This window comes from Prionailurus bengalensis, chromosome A2, assembly GCF_016509475.1.
Source record: "Prionailurus bengalensis isolate Pbe53 chromosome A2, Fcat_Pben_1.1_paternal_pri, whole genome shotgun sequence".
NCBI lineage: Eukaryota > Metazoa > Chordata > Mammalia > Carnivora > Felidae > Prionailurus > Prionailurus bengalensis.
Window position 1 is genome coordinate 52,713,691 of NC_057348.1, and position 15,746 is coordinate 52,729,436.

General features: G+C 38.1%; 1 protein-coding gene across 3 annotated transcripts in view; it reads left to right on the plus strand.

Moving 5' to 3' along the window:
* Nucleotides 1-15,746, plus strand: part of ATG7 (autophagy related 7) — a 247,227-nt gene that overhangs the window by 119,007 nt on the left and 112,474 nt on the right. The window lies entirely within an intron of this gene.

Sequence of the window (15,746 nt, forward strand, 5' to 3'; positions counted from 1 at the left end):
TGCAAACCTTAATTTCCTGTGAAGAAGTTCTTAGGAAAAATGGCCTGTCTTAGCATTTCCACAAGCTACATAAGGAAAACCTTGTGTGCCTGTGTCCTGCAGGAGTGGAACACTTGCAAAGAGGCCTTTAGTCCTATAGTCCTATTTATTGATTACCACCCCATTCCCACCCTTGCCCGGGGTTGTGTGTCTTCACTGTTGGGACAGGCCCTAGTGGTCACTGAGTAGACATTCAGGCCCAGTACTGGACTAGCTGGTGACAAACTAAAGCTGCTGTTGGGCAGACTGGGGCTAGCCTTGAGTAAGGGTGGAACTGCCAGAGTCCAATCCTTTGACACTCTCAGCAGACTGAGGTGAGAGTTGTAGGCACACCCGAGAGGCAAGATAGTACATCTCTAATACAACTTTTAACACTGAAATCAGTTCTGGGGTACCTGGCTGGCTTAGTTGGAAGAGCACGTGACTCAATCTGGGGGTCCTGAGTTTGAGCACTGCTCACCATGGTATCCTCTGGGCGGTCAGTAGATACAGCATCCAACTTTCAGCCAATAGTTAGACCCGCACAGAGTCTCTCAGCTTCAGTCTCAGAAGATGAATGGAATCCTTGCTGAACTTTAAGAGACTTTGAGATTTTCCCCAGAACTGTGATTGGTTCCCAGAGGGTTCAGAATGTTATGGTGGTCATGGCCACTGTATTATCCTTTGAGCAGCACTGTACTGCCTGATGATAAGGGAAAAGTAACTTACAGGTCTTTTCCACCATGCAATTGTTTGACTAGTTGGCTGGGGGAATATTTCTTCCCAGATAGAAACAATTCATATACTTCTCTTTTGTTGGCTAGATGAATTGCAACTTGAAATTGACCCCAAATCTCACCTTTTAAAACAGAGCAGATGCTAAGATAATGGACAGATTCCTTGATAAAATCTGGCTTGTTTTGCATTTGAGTTGCATTAATAGCCTTTCAAAGAAGGAAGAGAAAGGGAAGTTTAAGAGAGCAATAGTGACTAAATAGATGGTGGGGCAGCAGGGGACATGGTTTCATCCACAAGCCTGAGATTGCTTTTTGAAGTTTTCCTCCATTAAATTATATTTATAGGTTTGGAATCATAAGCCACACATCAAATTTTTGATTAGAGATGGTAGACTGTTTGGCTTGTGAGCCAGATATGGCTTGCAGGTGTGTTTTGTTTGGCTTGCCCTGTGTGTTAAATCCTGAATAAACTCAACATTTAAAACTTGTGAGTTTTACATAAAAATCTGAATTTTCCCATTTCTAACTTCTTTGAAAAATCAGATCTGGTGTGCCGAGGCCTGCATTTCTTAATAGTGATGGCTAGCTGGAATCAGGATACAAATTTTATAGTTAAATAATGTACTTTATATGAAATTTATTTTGCATGAAAAGGAAATCTTCTACACTTGTTCCTTACCACCCAGTTTCCTTCCTAGAGACAAACACTGTTGTTGGTTTTTGCCGAAAGGTATTTTCTAGGTGATATTCTCCATTTAAATGATGCTCTTGAGCTAATGACCCTTCCAGTATTGGAATTTGGAATCATTATCTTGGAATTTGGAATCCTTCCATTCATTAGATTGTCTTTTAGTTTTCTAGATTGTTTCCTTCGCTGTGCAGTAGCTTTTTATATTGATGTAGTCTCAACAGTTTATTTTTGCTATTATTTCCTTTGCCCCAAGAGACATATGTAGAAAAATGTTGCTACATCCCATCTTAGAGAGATTACTGTTTATGCTCTGTTCAAGGATTTTATGTTTCAGGTCTTGTATTTAGTTCTGTAATCCATTTTGAGTTTATTCTTGTGTATGATGAAAGAAAGTGGTCTAGTTTCATTCTTTTGCATGTAGCTGTCCAGTTTTCCTGGCACCATTTGTTGAAGAGACTGTCTTTTTCCCGTTGTATATTCTTGCCTCCTTTGTCAAAGACCAATTGACCATATAGTGGTTCATTTCTGGGGTTTATGTTCTGTTCCATTGATCTTCATGTCTATTTTTATGCCAGTACCATATTGCTTTAATTACTAGCACTTTGTAATAGAACTTGAAATATAGAATTGTAGTACCTCCAGTTTTGCTTTTCTTTTCAAGATTGTTTGGCTATTTGCAAACTTTTCTGGTTTCATATAAATTTTAGGATTGTTTGCTCTAGTTCTGTGAAAAATGATGTTGGTATTTTGAAAGGGATTGCACTAAATCTATAGATTTCTCTGTGTAGTGTAGACATTTTAACAATATTTGTTCTTCCAACCCATGAGCATGGAATGTCTTTCCACTTCTTTGCATCATCTTGAATTTCTTTCATCAATGTTTTATAGTTCTCAGAGTCTTTCACCTCCTTGGTGAAGTTAATTCCTAGAGATTTTATTGTTTTGGGTGCAATTCTAAATGGGATTGTTTTCTTATTTTCTCTTTATGCTGCTTCGTTATTAGTGTGTAAGAATGCAACAGATTTCTGTACATTGATTGTGTGTCCTGCAACTTTACTGAACTCATTTATTCTAGTAGTTTTTTTTGTGCAATCTTTTGGGTTTCTTACATAGAATATCATATCATCTACAAATAGAGTTTTACTTCTTTTTTACCAATTTGGATGCCTTTATTTCTTTATGTTGTCTAATTGCTGCGGCTAGGACTTCCAGTACTATGTTGAATAAAAGTGGTGAGAGTGGGCATCCTTGTCTTGTTCCTGACCTTAAGGGAAAAGCTCTGGTTTTTTCACCAGTGAGTATGATGTTGGCTGTGAGCTTTTAATAGGAGACCTTTATTAGGTTGAGATATGTTTCCTCTAGACCTACTCTGCAGAGGGTTTTGTTTTTGTTTTTATCATGAATGGATGTTATACTTCATCAAATGCTTTTTCTGCATCTATTGAAATGATGATATGGTTTTTATCTTTTCTCTTATTGATGTGATGTATCATGTGGATTGTTTTGTGAATATTGAACTACCCTTGCATCTGGGAATAAATCCCACTTAATTGTGGTGTATGATTTTTTTTTTTAATGTATTGGATTCAGTTTTCTAATATTTTGTTGGGGAGTTTTGTATTTATAGCCATGAAAGATATTTGGCTGCAATTCTCTTCTCGTAGCATCTTTTTCTGGTCGTGGTATCAGGGTGATACTGGCCTCATAGAGTGAATTTGGTTGTTTTCCTTCCTCTTTTATATTTTGGAATAGTTTGAGAATAAGTATTAACTCTTCTTTAAATGTTGGGTAGAATTTACCTGTGAAGTCCTGTATTTTTTTGTTAGGAGGTTTTTGATTACTATTTCAATGGCTGGTAATGTCTGTTCAAATTTCCTGTTTATTCTTGCTTCCGTTTTGGGAGGTTCTGTGTTTCTAGGAATTTATCCATTTCTTCTGAGTTGTCCAATTTGTTGGCATACAGGTTTTCACAATATTCTTTTACAATTGTTTATATTTCTGTGGTGTGGTGGTTGTTTCTCCTCTTTCATTGGTGATTTTGTTTAATGGGGTTCTCTTTCTCCCTATCTTTTTAATGAGTCTGACTCGAATGTATCAATTTTGTTGATCTTTTCAAAGAAACAGCTCCTGGTTTCATTGACTTCGTCTATTGTTTTTTTAGTTTCTTTATCATTGATTTTTGCTCTAATCTTTATTATTTTCTTCCTTTTGCTGGGTTTGGGTTTTGTTCTTTTTCTAGCTTAGGTGTTAGTTTAGGTTGTTTATTTGAGATTTTTCTTGCTTCCTGATGTAGGTCTGTATTGTTGTGAACTTCCCTCTTATAACCACTTTTGCTGGGGATGCCTGGGTGGCTCAGTCGGTTAAGCACCCAACTTTGGCTCAGGTCATGATCTCATGGTTTGTGGGTTTGAGCCCCGCATCAGGCTCTGTGCTGACAGCTCAGAGCCTGGAGCCTGCTTCCAATTCTGTGTCTCCCTCCCCTGTCCATGATGTGTCTCTGTCTCTCAAAAATAAATAAACATAAAAAAAAAAGAACCACTTTTGCTATATCCCAAAGATTTCCACTGTTGTTTTCATTTTTACTTGTTTCCATGTAATTTTCAATTTCTTCTTTGATTTCTTGGTTGACCCATTCATTGTTTAGTAACATGTTATTTAAAGCCATGCGTTCATGCTCTTTCCAGATTTCTTTCTTGTGACTGATTTCTGGTTTCATAACATTGTGGTCAGAAAAGATGTATGGTATGACTTCTTTTTTTTTTTTAATTTGTTGAGACGTGTTTTGTGGCCTAATATGTGATCTGTTCTGGAGAATGGTCCATGTGCACTTGAAAAGAATGCATATTCTGCTGTTTTAAGATTGTATGTTCTGAATATGTCTGTTAGATCCTTCTGGTCCAGTGTGTCATTCAAAGCCATTGTTACCTTGTTGACTTCCTGTTTGGATCATCTGTCCATCAGTGTAAGTGGGGTGTTCAAGTCGACTACTATTACTGTGGATTATTTCCTTTATGTTTGTTATTAAGTGTTTTATGTATTTCACTCTTCTAAATAGGACTGTGTTTTAAGGTAGTGCTCAGCAGAGGACCTCATAACAAGAAAACTCATTGCCTTACATTATTTTACATTACTGTGAAAAATATGTATGTGTAAATAAACATATATATCAAAAAATATATACATATCTGTGTGGAGGTAGAGTTTTGATTTATATATTTGATTCCCAGTGCATTAACAGGTACTGAGTAATGAAAATACAAAATTCTGCATCCTGTATGAAAACGTCCCAATTTATTTATTTTAGCAATGCAATCAAGAATGCTCAGTTCTCGGGGCGCCTGGGTGGCGCAGTCGGTTAGGCGTCCGACTTCAGCCAGGTCACGATCTCGCGGTCCGGGAGTTCGAGCCCCACGTCAGGCTCTGGGCTGATGGCTCAGAGCCTGGAGCCTGTTTCCGATTCTGTGTCTCCCTCTCTCTCTGCCCCTCCCCCGTTCATGCTCTGTCTCTCTCTGTCCCAAAAATAAATAAACGTTGAAAAAAAAATTTAAAAAAAAAAAAAAAAAAAAAAAGAATGCTCAGTTCTCATCTCGGGCTGTTTTTTACCTCAACACTCAAATTGCAAAAGATTCAACCAGATAATTATATATGATTGTATACTTTTATATATTGTTTATAAAATATGTGTTTGTACAAATACTGTTTTTTATGACAAGAATTACTGAACATCTTTAAAAAATTTGATAGGAAAGCCCTGTGCTGGTAACTGAATACAAAAGTTAATGAGATGAACTCATAGTCTAATATAAGAAACAGATGTAAATAGTGCATTCTAATATCATCACAAGTATTTTAGCCATTTATATATATTAAGTGCTCAGAGAGCAGTTACTCCTGCCTGGGGAGTAGCACACCAAGGAAAGCTTTATACATAAGGAAACAAGTTTGCAGTTAAATTTTAAAATTTAATTATTTTTTTAATTTAATTTTTTATTGAGCGATAATTGACGTACAACATTATATTAGTGTCAGGTGTTCAATGTTATGATTTGATATTTGTACATATTCCAAAATGATCACCACAATAATTCTAGTTAACATCCATCACCAGTTAGGGGTTTTTTTTTAGTTTTTTTTTTCTCATCTGGCTTTTAATAATTTTTTTCACTTAAATTTTAGTTAACATACCGTGCAATATTAGTTTTAGGAGTAGAAGTCAGGACTCACCACTTAAATACATCACCCAGTGCTTATCACAACAAGTGCCCTCCTTAGTACCTATCACCTATCTAGCCTATTTCCCACCCACCTCCCTCTGTCAGCTCATAGTTTGTTATCTATCATTAAGTCTCTTGTGGTTCCTTTCCCCTTCCTATATGTTCACCTCTTTTGTTTTTTAAATTCCCCATATGAGTGAAATCATAAGGTATTTGTCTTTCTCTGAGTGACTTATTTTGCTTAGCATAATACTTTCTAGTTCCATCTGTGTCATTGCAAATGGCAAGATTTCATTCTTTTTGCTGGCTAATTAATATTCTACTTTATATATGTACATATATACCTCCTTATCCATTCATCAGTCGATGGACATTTGGGTTCTCTCCATAGTTTGGCTATTGTTGACAGTGCTGCTATAAACATTGGGGTGCGCATGTACCCCTTTGAATCTGAATTTTTGTATCCTTTGGGTAAATACCAAGTAGTACAATTGCTGGATCATAGGTTAGTTCTATTTTTGGTTTTTTGAGGAACCTCCATACTGTTCTCCAGAGTGGCTGTACCAGTTTGCCTTTCCACAACAGTACAAGTGGGTTCCCCTTTCTCTGCATCCTGTGTCAACACCTGTTATTTCTGGTGTTGTTACTTTTAACGATTCTGACAGGTATGAGATGGAGTCTTATTGGCTTTTATTTGTACTTTCCTGCTGATGAGTGATGTTGAGCATCTTTTCATGTTAGCCATCCGGATGTCTTCTTTGGAAAAGTGTCTATTCATGTCTTCTGCCCATTTCTTCACTGGGTTATTTGTTTTTTGGGTGTTGAGTTTGATAAGTTCTTTATAGATTTTGGTACTACATCACCAGTTATTTTAAAGGATGAGTAGGCTATCTTTAAAAATAAAAATGGGTAGGGATGGGGCACCTGCTGGCTCAGTCATTTGAACATCTGACTTTGGCTCAGGTCATGATCTTGTGGTTGGTGGATTTGACCCTACATTGGACCCACTGCTGTCAGCATGTCAGCGCAGAGCCTGCTTTGGATTTTCTGTCCCCCTCTCTCTGCCCCTTGCCCGCTGTGTTCTCCCCAAAATAAATAAATACATAAAATAAAATAAAAATAAAAATAAAATAAAATAAAATAAAATAAAATAAAATGAGTAGGGAAAGAGAAGGGAAGTGGAGGAGGGCATTCTAGGCTGAATAAAGGTCTCAGAGGCTAAGAGTCTTTAGTGTGTTACTCAGAATCATGAGCATGCAGTTGGAGCCAGAATTATCTGAAATCAGATGAGGTGTTCTTTTTTAAATTAAAAAAAAAATTTTTAATGTTTATTTATTTTTGAGACAGAGAGAGACAGAGCATGAATGGGGGAGGGTCAGAGAGAGAGGGAGACACAGAATCTGAAGCAGGTTCCAGGCTCTGAGCTGTCAGCACAGAGCCCGACGCGGGGCTCGAACTCACGGACCGCGAGATCATGACCTGAGCCAAAGTCGGATGCTTAACTGACCGAGACACCCAGGCGCCCCAAGGTGTTCTTTTTTAAATAACTGCTTTATTGAGTTGTAATTTATATACCATGAACTTTACCTTTTAAAAAAATGTACAATTCAGTGGTTTTTAGTGCATTCAGACTTGTTGTGCTACTCTTACTACTAAGTTTAGAACATTTTCATCACCCAGAAACAAACTTCGTACTCACTCAACAGTTACTCCACTCCTCATTCCCCCTTCCTTCCAGGCCTGGCAACCGCTACAGTACTCTCTGCATGGATTTGCCTATTCTGGACATGTCATGTAAATGAAATCAAACGATATGGGGCATTTTGTGTCTGCTGTCTTTAACTTGGCCTGATGTTTTCAAGGCTCATCTATGTTGTAGCAAGATAATTCTCCTTTCATTAAAGAAAGAAAAGTTTTGATGCTATTAAACAATCTCCTAACCTTTTAACATCTGTGGTCTGTCTCCCAAAATACAGACCCTTTATGAAGGAAGAGTGCAAAGCTGATCCTACCTGAGACCACAAATCCCTTTCTTTTCATAAAAGGGAACAGAGAAGTAATGGATTAGAAGATACATTCAAGACAGATTCACCCAGATTTAGTGAGATTGGCTAATGCAACCCAATTGTTTGCACCCATTTTTCTTCCATCATCAAATAGTCCCAGATGAATGCCAGTCTAGGTTACTAGTGTAATCATAGTGCTGTTGAGATTGAGATTAACAGACAAATCACCAGTTTGTTTTCTGTTGGAGAAGTGGTTGAGGTGCAAGGTGCAGAGTGGGGACTGGATAGTGGTGATGGGGGCGAGGGGCAGACAGATCAGACTTACAAAATGAGTTTGCTTCGGGGTGATTTTGAGGTAATGGAATAAATGAGTGGAAATGATTGAATGGTATTAGAGTTAGGATGGTGATAGATCTTGGAGAACAAGAGGAAGACTGGGCTGCAGTAAAAAGATGTTTAAATGAGAAATATGTGTGGTATATTAATTTTATCTTGAGTTGCAACGTTAAAAATACCCCCCTCATAAATGTTTTTGCAGTGTTATGTTTCCTAATGAAGGGGTCTTGGACAGAGACCCATGTCCTTTGTAGCCCATCTAGCTGCCAAATTATAGTTACATTCTACCCGTGAGGTATTAGAAGGCTCCATGGAGGAAAACCCTCCACTCAGCTCTTTGCCTTCTTAACATGTTGCTGTCCAAATAGGGAATTTTGCGTGAAGTTCTGTTCTTTATTTATATATATATATAAATATATATATATATATATGTATATACACACATATATATATGTATATATATAATTTAAATCCAGGTTAGTTAACATAGAGTGTAATAATGGTTTCAGGAGTAAAATTTAGTGATTCATCACTTATATATAACACCCCGTGCTCACCCCAACAAGTGTCCTCCTTAATGCCCATCACTCAATTAGCCCATCCCCCTACCCCACACCCCTCCAGCAGCCCTCAGTTTGTTCTCTGTATTTAAGAGTTTCTTATCGTTTGCCTCCCATTCTGTTTTTATATTATTTCTCCTTCCCCACACCTTCTTTATCCATTTATCAGTCGATGGACATTTGGACTCTCTCCATAATTTGGCTATTGTTGATAGTGCTGCTATAAACATGGGGGTGCACGTGTCCCTTTGAAACAGCACACCTGTATCCCTGGGATAAATACCTAGAAGTGCAATTGCTGGGTTGTAGGGTTGTTCTATTTTTAGTTTTTTGAGGAACCTCCATACTGTCTTCCAGAGTGGCTGCCCAGTTTGCATTCCCACCAACAGTGCAAAAGTGTTACCCTTTCTCCTCATCCTCACCAATATCTGTCATTTCCTGAGTTGTTGATATTAGCCATTCTGACAGGTGTAAAGTGGTATCTCATCGTGGTTTTGATTTGTATTTCCCTGATAAGGAGTGATGTTGAAAAGACACATCTTTTCATGTGTCTGTTAGCCATTTGGGTGTCTTCTTTTAAAAAGTGTTGTTCATGTCTTTTGCCTGTTTCTTCACTGGTTTACTTGTTTTTTAGATGTTGAGTTTGAGAAGCTCTGTATAGATTTTGGATACTAACCCTTTATTGGATATATTATTTGCAAATATGCAAAGTTCTGATCTTTACTTTCAAGAGCCTTTTTGAAAATGGATTTGGGTACTTAGAGATTGATCCCAGTCCCTATTGCTCATCCTTGTCTATTTATCCCAGTTGGAACCAAAGGAAATGGCCTTAAAATTGATGAAGCACAAGATGTCTAAGTCATGAAGCTGTTAAAGTGCTTACCAAATGCTTTTAAAATTGCTGAATTTGTTGAAGAAAGGCTCAGTCTAAATCAAACATGAAAATGACTTAGCCATCTTTTCATAAAATTGCTGTGATTTATCTTCTGTGGAAAATGCCAAATAAAAAAAAAAAAAGAAAATGCCAAATAATTTTCAAATCTGGTCTAAGAGAGAAAAGACTGATTCATAACACAGTTAATAAAGCAAGCTATATCCTTGAGAAATTCAAATAACAAAATTCCACAACCTAATTTTCCTGAAACACTTCATTCTCATTTTTGAAGGTTTGCAAGTTCTGTGATTCCCGGATTAATTTAGGCTATGTTTTCTTCCTTTGCCTTGACTATATCATCAGTATGTGATGCTGTGTCATGCAGTTATGATTTCAGGAATGCAGTTAAAACACTTCATTAAGATAATTTGCGTGTTTATCGAGTGTTTGCTAAGCAGAACTATGTTCTGCAGAATCAGGATTAATGAATGATTCTTAAAAAAATAAACTTCAATGTAAGAAGTTTAAGATGTACAATCACAAACAGGCTGACAGAAATAAACAAGGCTGAGCCAAAGGGTTGACTCTGAATTAAAACTCAGATTCTGACTCATCTACTACAGAATTTGGAATTCTAGAAAATAAAGTGCCCATTTCTCTCATAGCAGGAAAGTCATATGAAAAACATTATAGTCATGTGATATGACTTCATTGGCATGACAGTTTACTATTCAGCAAAGTAAATAACACAATTAACAAGTGTTTCTGCTGGGCCTTTTACACTTAGACTGAGTTTTTGGCCTCTCCCCCTCACAGATGGTTTTGATTTGGTTCCTGTGGAATATTTTTTTTTTGTTTTGTTTTGTATTTAACAACAATCAGATATTTATGTACAGCTTCATCAAGAGACTCTGATGACAAATATGCCTTTGGAGGCCAGTAGAAGCTGTGGGAAACCCCCGTGTCAGCACTTAGACCTGTTTCCAATGGACAGAAATCACTGTGCAGACTGACCTAGCCTGCTCATGAATCCAGTTCTCTTTTCACAAAGCCTTCTACAAGCCCACTTCCAGCCTACACTGACCCATCCTGAGACTGTATCCTGCCTTGATTTTTCCTTATGCAGCGATCCCTCGAGACACAGCCTTGGCCTTCTCTCCTAATTGAGGGGGAAAGGCAGAAACAGCAGGCAGAAAGCCATTTAATTCTTAGATTGGAAACTGGAGCCTGGTTTTTGAAATAAGGCTTGGCAGCATCCCTTCAGAACTCACTTTATAAAATGAATCCCTTTTATTTGCTGTCAGAGTTATCTACATGGATTTGAGATGTTTAGATAAGTTGGTGTTGAGGAAGGATCCAATTGGAGGATAAATAATGAAGTTTGGCCAGAATCCCTCCCCTCCCAAGGAGCAGTCTTGAATGGTATAATCCACTTGGAGGTCTACAGGAGAGAGAAGAGGATCATACATGGTAAAAGCAGAGTTAAAACAGTTAATATTAAGTAAGAAATAGAACATGGTTGCTGCATCCTTCTTAAATTTTAGACCTTGTTCTGCTAGTGTTCTCCCAAGTACTTGGGTGAATAACTTCAACATTTTGTACATCAGCTTCCCCACTTAAAATAAAGAGATTGAACCATTTGTGAAATACTGTTTTTAGCTCTAATAATTCAGTGGTTTTGTTTCAAATTTAGCTGGTATGGCCAAGAAGTAAAAAGATAGCCAATTTTTATGTCAGAATGTTTTAAAATGTATTGAGATGATTACTTTTTATATATTTTATAACTATTCTTTGATATCTATCCTATCTGGGTTGTCATTGCTAAAAACATGTTTTACGTTCTTCTGAGATTTAGATCTACTTTGAGCCATAAAATTACATTTCTCATGCTTTATTGTTGGTGTGAATAGCAGAATATATAAATCCAATATGGTATAAGCCAGCCTAATAACTTACATCATTGGTCCAGTCTTGATGCCCTGGACTTTTGGCTTTTTTTTTAAAGTCTTCCCACACCATAATTGAGTATGTTCCCTAAATCTGCCACTCCCGGCCTCTTGGTATAGCTTTTAGAGATGAACTCTAAAGCCTTAAGTAATGGCAGCATCTTTAGAATGTTGAATGCATAATATCCAAGAATTTTCTTTAAAAATAAGCATATTGCATTATAATACTTAGAGTGAATGAGTAGCCTGAACCCTGGCATGGTCAGAAGGCCTGAATCCACATACCAGCTCCAGCAAGGAGCTCCAGTCCCAAGACTGCTGCCTTTCAACTATCTACATTGTGCAGGGCACAGCCATGTGCAGCAGCCCTGTGTGAGACCTTGGGTCATCTACCTAGTTACATTGCGTTTTGTTTTCTTCATTTGTATAATCGGATCGGTAACTCCTACTCCTTACAACCACTGTGAGCATTAAATAAGAAAGTACCTAACAAAAGAAAAGACAAATTGGAGTACATCAAAATTTAAAACTTTATGCTTTAAATAGTTTTTTGCAAGTCATATCTTATCAGGAAGTGGTATCCAGAATATATCAGAAATTCTTGTAGCTCAAAAATAAAAAGGCATAAACCCAATTAAAAATTGGGCAACAGATTTAAATAGACATATCTCAAAAAAGGATATACATATGTCCAATAAGTACATGAAAAGATGCCCAGTATCATCAGCCACCAAGAAAATGAAAATCAAAACCACTGAGATACCACTTCATACCTACTGAGGTGGCTATAATCAAAAAGACAGACAATAAAAAGAGTTTCCGAGGATGTGAAGAAACTGGAACCCTCATATGTTGCTGGTGGGAATGTAAAATGGTGCAGCCACTGTGGTAAATAGTGCTGTAGTTTCTCAAAAAGTTAAGCACAGAGTTACCATTTGGCTCAGCAATTCCACCCAAAGGTATATAACCCAGAGACGTGAAAACATATGTTCATACAAAAACATGTATACTGTTGTTGATCACATTCTTTATTTATAACAGCCCCAAGGTAGAAACAACCCAGAGGTCCATCTAGTGAATGGATCAATGAAATGTGGGTGTTACACTGGAAAATACTGGAATATTATCTGGCAATAAAAAGGAAAGAACTACTGACACATACTGTAACAGGTGAACCTGCTCAAGTGAAAAAAGCTGGTCACCAAAGGCTACACATTACAGGATTTCATTTATATGAAATGTCCAGAATTTAAAAAAAAACCTGGAGGCAGACAGTAGGTTCAAGGTTGCCAGGGAATGGGGGTAGGGGCTGGGGAAGAAATGAGGAATAACTATATGATAAGGTTTTTTTTTTCTGGAAGCGATGTCCTAATCTTAGATTGTGATGGCTGCACGGCTATGAATATACTAAAACCACTGTGTCCACTTTAAGTGGGTGAATTGTATGGTATGTGAATTATATCTCAATAAAGATGTTTGACCAAGAGAAAAGAAAGCATGTAGCCCCAGTGCACATAGCTGGGACTCGGTGTGCTTCTTTATCCTTAACTTTTCTGTCTGGCTTCTAAGGACAGTAGTGTTGACTTTCTGTTGTGATGGGCTGTCAGAGCATGTTAGCTTATTATATGTAGAAATGAAGTTTGTGTAGATGTGATAGTGATATTTTTCCCCATTTTTATTGTGCCTCAGTGTTTTCAAAGCCTTAGTCTCTGCTCAGCTCATTTCACCCTTTCTTGCACTATGCCTAGCACCTACACACCAACACATCACAAACACACTCACACATTTTCTCTTTTTCTGAACCACCTGAAAGCAAGTTCCACATACGATGACACGTCAGCCCTAAATTTTTAGCATGAATCTCCTAAGAATACAGATATTCTCTTGTGTCGGCAGAATACCATTACTGTCACAGAATAATGAACGATTATTTCACCATGGCATCTAAAATCCAGTATGTATTCCTATTTTCTCAGTAGTCCACAAAATTTTAAAAGCACCTTTTAAACCACTGTTTGCTTTTTTTCCTCAGGTTTGTAAGTTTATATTTAAAAAGTTGTTAAAAAGAAATAAAAATTAAACATCAGTCACTTGGTATATAAACTTGATCTTAGCTCTTAACATCCTGATTTCTAAATACGGAGACACAGCTACCCTATTAGGAAGCACACCCCAGAACTCCCACTACTCAGACAGGCTTCTTCCAGGTGAGGTATCTCAAGGTATCACCTGGGCATCTTGGTCTGATTGAGGCAACCTCATAGCCACCCAGCCCAGAGCACTGGGTTCCTTCTCACCCTCCTGTGGGGGTATCCAGTGCCTGAGGCTGTTGAGGAGGTAGAAATGGGACTGTGAAGACTGTTTTCGTTACGTTGTAAAGCCAAACAGCAACAAAACATTTAAGACATGAGGTTACATTGATCAACTAAACTATCAGGTTGGTTTTTCTGAATTCTGTTGTCTCAAGAGTGGAATGGAATACTGCTTAGCCTGATCCAGTCAGAAGCTCTCGCTGACAGTTATGCATGCCTTTGAATTATAAAAACAGTAAGATAAAGTAGTACATTTTGTTACGTAGGAGGGATTTTTTAAGATGTAGTCTGAGAGAGAGAGTAGGGGTTAGGAAGAAGGCCACTGGCCCTGACTTTCCGCCTGCACCAGCAATAGAGGGTCCCAGGGAGATGTGACTGCAGTGTGCCCTGTGACCGTTATTCCAGGGGCTATATTTGCACAGCTGACCCTTCTCATTTGCAAACATAACAGCTGCTATGTTGAATTTGGGGGGCTTCCATGTTTTGATACTGTAAAATTAAATTGACTCTTGGTTCTGAAATCTTAGTTTTGATCCGTCTTGCTTTGCCATTAGCTGTAGGAGGGCAAGGAGGAAAGGGATGTGAGAGATTCTAAGGTGTATATTGTGTTTAAATTAAATATTTTTCATGTTTAATCATGGCTTCTGTCAATCAACAAATGTTGACCCTTTGTCAAGTTCATGGTGGTGGGGGATCATGGCTTCTGTCAATCAACAAATGGTGACCCCTGGTCAAGTTCATGGTGGTGGGGGAATTCAAAGAATACATATACATGCCAAGCTTCAGGAAGCTGACATGGCATAGTTAGGGCAGTAAACAGATGAGTAACCGAGTCTGCAGGGCAGTATGTGAGCATGAAGAGCTGGATACATGGTGTGGTAAGTCCTGCAGGATTTCAGGAGCATAGGATACAGAGAGGGCTCCTGGCAAGAGTTAGATTTTGAACTGGTCCTGAAAGGTGGGCGCTACAGGTGTAGCAGAGGAGAAGGAGAGAAGGCATTCCAGAATGGCCTGTGGCATGGGAACATCCGAGATCCCTGATGAAGAGTGCCAAGAGAGACCTAGCAACTAATGTTGATTACATTATCTGCAATTTTCCTGGAGCTTTCATACCTAGACTTTTGGTGCCATACCAGTCTTATGAGGTCGACATTACGTTTTACAGCTCAGAGAAGTGAATTGATTTGCTACCTTGACTGGACACTGTTAACCTTAACTTTGCAGTGTTACTCTACATCTCGAGGTTTACAATATGCTTATGTGCCTGAGAGCAGACAGGAAGGTCTGGATGCGTTCTGCCTTACAGGGAGTGCCTCTGCTTCCACACCGAGCAGTTTCAAAAAGCAATTTTGCTCTTTGTTTCTTTCCAACTGTATTCTTGAATAGCATGATATATTTCACTGTCCCATCCTGGAGCCTGGTCAGCCAACCCCACTGTGCTTTCTTGTTCTTGAACTGTCTTTAGGAACAGACTGGCATCTTAAAATCCATGGGAATGAGGTTGTACTCATTCATGATTCCATCTCCAGACTTTACCAATGGGAAAGGGGCAGATAAGAAACAACTTGTTTCTTCCTGGCCTTTTCTTTTTCCTAAATTGTAAAGAGAAATTAAGAGCTTGCCCCCATTTGTCTTTATTCAACCATCTGGTTAAAAAAAAATAAACAGTGCTAAACTGGAAATATTTACATCTTATTGTTGCAAACAAATCATTGAGTTTCTAATTGCAAGCACAGTAAACTGCTGTGGGTTGGTTTGTGTTTAATTATGCTACTAAACTTAAGGTCTTGCATTTTCCTTACTGTAATCTTAGGCCATACCTAGTTCTGCTTAGCATTTTATTAGAAGGAAACAAACTTTACTTTAAAAAAGATTTTTTTTTTTTATAAATTTTTTTTTTTCAACATTTATTTATTTTGGGGACAGAGAGAGACAGAGCATGAACCGGGGAGGGGCAGAGAGAGAGGGAGACACAGAATCGGAAACAGGCTCCAGGCTCTGAGCCATCAGCCCAGAGCCTGATGCGGGGCTCGAACTCACGGACCGCGAGAT